A 6,784-nucleotide genomic window follows, 5' to 3' on the forward strand; every position below is an offset into this window, starting at 1 on the left:
ATATCTTAACTGGAATTCCTTAAAGATGCTCCACCGCTGACAAATGGTATTTTTTCACTATCAAAAACAGGAGCAGACGATTTAGTATTTTACTTCAGTTTCAAAAGTTACTTACTTTACACCATTACCATCATTGAAAGGTTTGAGCTTCTTATTGTACTTCATGTTAAAAATATGAAAAATAATTAATTGCATCCCGAAAAAATTCCATGACACTATATCCTATATGGAATGAAATACTGATTCCGCATGCACCAAAAGCAAAATAAATCATTTCGTATTATTTTTGTGTTAATTAGACATACATATACACGATTAAACACCAATTATAGTTAACATGCTGAGTATCGTTTATGGTCCGTCGGCGGTGGAGCATCTTTAACTAAAACAATCCCACAGGAAAGCATTACAGTAAATTAAGGAATTCATATATTCTTCCTAAACGTTTATAGTGCTTTCATATGGAGAATTTTAAGTTAAGGGATTCCCTAAAGTTAAGAAATGTTCATGAAACTGGGGTCAGAGGGGATGATATCAACTCTAGGGAAAATAAGTTAATAGCATGCCTACAAGAGATGTGATTGGTTCAGATTTTTCCCTCTGAGCTGCCTTCAGTTTTACTATGAGATTGTCCAGGGTGTAGAGACCGTAAGTGATCGGAACCCCTGGAGTATCGAGGATGTACCAAGGCATGTGGGTATGTAAAACAACAAGAGGCTTATGATAAAGCCAAGAAAGCCATGAATTAGGAAGATGAACTTTCAGAATCCGATGACATTGTTAGAACTGGAACAATTTATTAAGAACAGATATGTGCTAGTGAAGAAAGTACAGCTATGGGACTCAAGGAAACTCAAATTCCAACTTAATAAAGCAGTAATACAGAACATATGGGGTGGTTATAACGTCTGTGATAGTAACCCCTGGGGTATCGAGGATGCTTTGCAGGAAGCTCAATATTTATCCTGCATAATGTGTCCTGAACAACGGCAAGAAGAATACAAAATAGACCTAAGTATATTTCGTGATTTGTATTTGCGCGGCACACCAATATGCGATTTTAAAACAGTTTTGTGTCTAAAAAGATGACACATTTCTAAATTATCAACAACATTTTCAAATTTTAGAAAAAAAAGTTGTTCAGCATAAAACTGCCAAATTACAGTAAATTTTACCTTACAAGAATGACATTTGTCAGCTGGGCTATTCATATATCGTCTGCTAAAAAGCAGTTTACTGTGGCGTACAAAAAACGAAAGTTGTAAGGGAGGCAACACAATCTTAAATTTCATCATCGATACCTTCCTCAACTTCATCCTTCGATAGAACCACCAGAAAGATACTTTAATCCTTTAGAAATAAACAACTCATAGAAATAGGTCAGACGACCGTTTTATGTCAGTGTACCCAAACGGAAGGGATAGAGATGATAATCGAATACATCTTCCCTGATCTAGATGTTCCCTGAAGCCTAGAATGGTGTGATTAGCAATGTAACCCCTTACTTACTTCCTTACTTATTTGCTACACTCTCTCGGAAATGATTTACAATGAACAAATTATGAGTGTTAAAGCGATAGCTATGATTTAGTGCTGATTGCTGGGGGACATGTTGTCCCGGAATTTCAGAATAATAAACCTGGTGGCCATTGACTGACATCTGTTTTTGTGTCATGTTCATTTGTCGATATATAATATGTATGTTTACTGCGACAGATTACATATAATTAATGTGCCGTGAGTTAGGATAGAGTTTAAAATATGACTTACCCCTTTTAGCGGTTTTTCAGCCACATTTTATATTTCCGTTTACCTAATAAGTGCCTCGTTTTGAGATACATTTTAAGCACACTGAGCGCTAAGTACGACGATATGGTACATCAATATTACACCTATAGCCCGTGTTAAGAATTCTGTTTACAGTATTAGAGAAATTAAATTATATTTATGTATATGACGATTTAGATTAAAAAAATGAATGTGAATGTCATATGTAAATGCTCTTTGTACCCATGTAAAATCTCTTCAAAAAATAATAATAATAAAAAAAAATATAAAAAAGATATTACATCTATAATTGCTTCATCATGGCTACACACATTTCACATATTAATGAAACAAACAACAACTACGTTGTTTTTATTTTATTTTTAAATCATTTCAATATTACAATGTAGCTCCTTTTAACGAGTACATATCTAGATTGTATATAAATGAACTGTTCCATCAGGAACATATTCTGGTCATCAAATCTCGTATGGAAACATAGTTTACGCCATAGGAATCTGCTAAATGTTACTTCATCCCCGGAATTTAGAATTACCAATATTAATTCTCAACTAGTACGGCCAATTATATGATAAATCAGGAATTAGGAACAGTACCTAATGTGAGGAATTTGAAAATCTTCAAATATTGGATCAAGTTAAAGAATTCTGAAAATTGTATCGTAAATGCGGAAGTGCTTGCTATCGTGAAATTCTTGAGAAGAGAAGTGATTGGCTTGACAATGTAAGGAATGAATAATTTAGTATTGGAATATACATGTAGCTTATTTATGGCAAAGTGATAACGTTAGCCGACAAGATATTGACAACTTAGAATGTTGTATTAATAGTGTAGTGAAAAGTTCGAGTTATATACAAAGTGTTTATTATACAAACATATTAATGAGGGTTTTAGTTTTCACACAACCATATCTTTAGGCATTCAAAATTGCGTTTGTCAAGACATAAGTTGAATACATGTACATGTATTAATGTTTGTCGTTATAATAATACTGAATGTTATTTTGATAATATGTACATCATGCAATAGCGGTGATATTGAGGATAGATATCATTTTGTTATTAAATGCGAAAAATTAAAAGATACATGTACATATGTATTAGAAATTAACTTATTAAGAAATATTATACATGTACAACAAACACACTATGTTTTGATTAATACAATTAATACAAAAAACTTGACTTTTTAACTAAAGGGGGGATGGTTGACCTACATTATTGTTTATCATATGTTTTCCACTTTTTACTATTACTATAATTGGTTAATGTTGAGGAAATTTGGATTATTTATGGTACATATATGTATGTAATTATTTATTAGAGGATGGTACATAGAAAAATGTATGTTTTCCTTATTATCGTATTAACTGATATTATAATAATATAATTATATTAATGTTAGAATGACATAATAAGAAAAACTTCACGTAAAGAACATAGTTATATCAGATGTGGGCATGAACAAATATTACAATACGATGATTATTATCATGTGAAAACAGTATATGTTGCGAGAATCTCTATATAATTGTAAAATAAGTGATAAAGGTGAAATGTTATAGCAGATATAATTTAGTAATAAAAAATTTTATTATAATTTGCATTTCTAAATATCAATAAATATATACCATGTAGTTTAGAACGATAGTTTAATATATACTTTGAGTTTTAGATGAATGTAATCAGAAAATGTAGTGAGAATAAAAATCGATAGTTATTTTTTACATTTTTGTTTTATTTTATATAGTTTTAATGAAAATATACTTTAAGTTTGTTTTGATGGTATAAGTAAAAATTAGATTGAATACCCATAAATCCGATCCCCAACATATTAATACAATTTGTAACATGGATACACATAACATTTCAAGCTCAGGGCAAACTGAGGAAATCACCTCTCATGTCCATCGCTTCACTCTAACAACAACAAACACACCGACCTCGGACACAGTACAGACGCAGTACTGGACTGTTTCAAAGAACACGTCACTATGGAAATTAGCACGTGAAGCGATTGCTGGATCGCTGGAAATTGCTGTTGGGATCACTGCTGGATAATTCTCTAACCCTATAACGATAATTCATACAATAACAATGTATATCTTCTATAAACATTAATACACGTAATATAACTCTAATACTCTTTTCCTTCACTTACACGTTCAATAACATCGTCTGACCAACAACCGGATAGCAATTGTAATACAAAATACGAAACTAATAATAAGCTATCGGCCAGCTCCGCAGCTGTATTAACAATAATGGCTTGGCCCTCCGTGCCTGTAGCAGAATACATGTGCTTCAATACATCGTTCCATGGACATCTTTACACAATCAAAACAGACCTCGTTAACGGTGATCAGTGAGGAAAATACTTTCTATTATCAACAGTATGTGATATATCCTTACTCATAAATAGATTTAACTGCATTCACTTGACAAAAAAATCGTGTTGTCACAGTACCCCCTTTAAAGATGTTCAATGTCCACCGATGAACACGAAAACATAACAAAAAAATTAGGATGTAGCTAGGGAGGTAATTTAGTAAAGCACTGGCATATACGACGTAAACCCTATATTGACATTTATAGGAGCTACAACACAAATTACAAATGAGTCCCTAGTTGTAACTGAAAACTGATGAAGTAAATCATGTAGTAGTATATATATCTCACTAACACTTCATCAATCTGGATTAAATTATTTCATCCTGGAATTTATTTCTAACAGTTCAAGAGCCTCATAAATTTCCATTATAAAGTCTTTTCACCAACAAAATTGTTCTGTATATGTTCCAAACCAGGTATACAGCAGGTTTATTCTCCAGTGAACGTTTGTGTGACAAAAGGTTTTCCACCTATGCAGTAGATCCATAAGGAAAGTCCCTGGAATGACTTAAAGTTCATTTTCCCTCGGTTACCAATTGCTCCATTCATGGAATTTCCTTCGTTTGCCTAACCTGTTGGACAATCCAATATTAACAGACTGTGTTTCTTTTACGCGAAATATGGGTCTTTTTCCATCTTCCAAGTACAGGTGTTAAACATCTTCTGTTTATTCTTGTTATCCTTCGTGGATATGTTCACATTGCCTTCCACCAATATATCGCTTCATTTCATCCATCTACTCACCTCAGCTGACGTCTTTACTGAACTTCAGTTCATCTGTTTGTACAGTATTCTCACAGGCCCTGAATGAAAAATGTCCTCATTGCCATTCATCTTCAACATTCCGCTATCTGAGATTGTTCAACTTCAAACACTTTTCTCATCTTTCTGGACTTTTGGATCTTCATCTTACTATTCTGATTTAGCCATTCTCTTCGTTTTATATTAATTCAATGTTCTTTGGATCTTTATGAAAGGCAACTTCAAAACTTGCCTTTTTTCATTGTATACAAACCATCAGAAGATATTTTCTGACGTAAATCTTTCAGTTTCCTAAGTATATGTATTCTCTCCTTTTATGAGCTTTATTCATACATTTCCTCTTCTGTTCGGCTGCGAATATTCCTCTACAGACTCTAGGTTTCTGATTTTCTTATGCTAAATTGAGCTGCATAGGTTTTCGATGACTCAAAATCACTCGTGTATTGTTATTAAGTTTCTCGTACCAGTGGTTTTTAGTTGTTCACGCTCCCGTTTTGTAAGTTGATCAAACACACACATTTCTCCAGCTTTACCCTGTAGTCTAGGTAATCTAGCTGACTCTAGACGTTCCTTCGTGTTCCCCTTCTAAATCTGTCGGCTTACAGTCTCGAACTGCTAAACCATGTATTCCAGTCTTCTTTATTGTGAAAGGTGGAAGTCTAGTGTTTTGGTATTCCTTCCTGATTGGAGCCATTGACAATATACCACTCTCAGAAATCAAGTGTCTGTAGACAATATCTGGAATTACCATTCTCCCCTCCCCTCTTCAATCTGAATAAGAATGAGCTTGTTTTCGCTGTAAGATCGATATCGGGAAGTCTGTGTAGGGCAGATCTTCTTGTGACTCCTCCCCTCTGGGGATGATCCAATTTTGCTGGATTACTATATCCTAGGGTCTTCGAAGTTTACATGCATTCCAGTAACTGCCATTTTGATTGCTGTCCAAACTGGGTTTCAAATGTGGACTGCATGGCCATCATAGGTTTCTGCCTACCACTTTCAAGGTCTGGTTCAATGTTAAACTTCATCATGTCCCTGTATCATTCAGTATTAATTTCTTCAGGTTTGTGAGAAAAGGGACAATCCACTAGCTGTCCCCTTGATCCTTCAATCTCAACCTTGTTATATTAGCTACAGCGCAACATTTTCCTTCATCTAGAAATATCTGTAAATGGGATCGGGTTGTCTTCTCCTTTGATTGTCTGGTTCGTCTCCCTGGCATCTTCAAGGAATTGTGTTGCTCACTGCCAATTCAGTTGGAATTGTGCTAGGACAACTGGAAACCATCAGTTTTGTCCAAAATTTACACCAATTTCACTAGTGAAAACAACCAGTTTTATGGAAATATGATAACACTCTTCATCAGTACGTGCCAATATGAGGGAATTTACCCATTTGTATAGTAAATGCGAATACCAAGGAAATTTTTCTTTACTAAAAATTTCTAATGACAACAAATAGATATAACCAATCTATTTCTATTAAAAACATTCAGGATACATGAAAGCAAGTATCTAAATAAATCTTCTGTGGTGAAACATCTGACTGCACTTTCACACCATTTAAGGCTTCTGTCCCATATAAAAACAAAACATTTGACCTTAAAAACCTCATTGACTATCTCACATGTTAAACTAACATGGCCAAGCTCAACTACAAAACGTCTCTATGCTTTCTCTAACAGGCATTTGACAGGCCCTATTCTATTCTATAAGCATTATAATATGTGACGGCTCGTCTTGTAGAACCAGGCGGGGAAAACCTTCAAAAATGGTACGTTGTGAGTTACCTTCTTCTGTCGTTTGCAACAAACTTTTTCGAATATGTTGTAATATCAATCTAAC

The sequence above is a fragment of the Argopecten irradians genome, chromosome 1 (genome assembly GCF_041381155.1).
Source record: "Argopecten irradians isolate NY chromosome 1, Ai_NY, whole genome shotgun sequence".
NCBI lineage: Eukaryota > Metazoa > Mollusca > Bivalvia > Pectinida > Pectinidae > Argopecten > Argopecten irradians.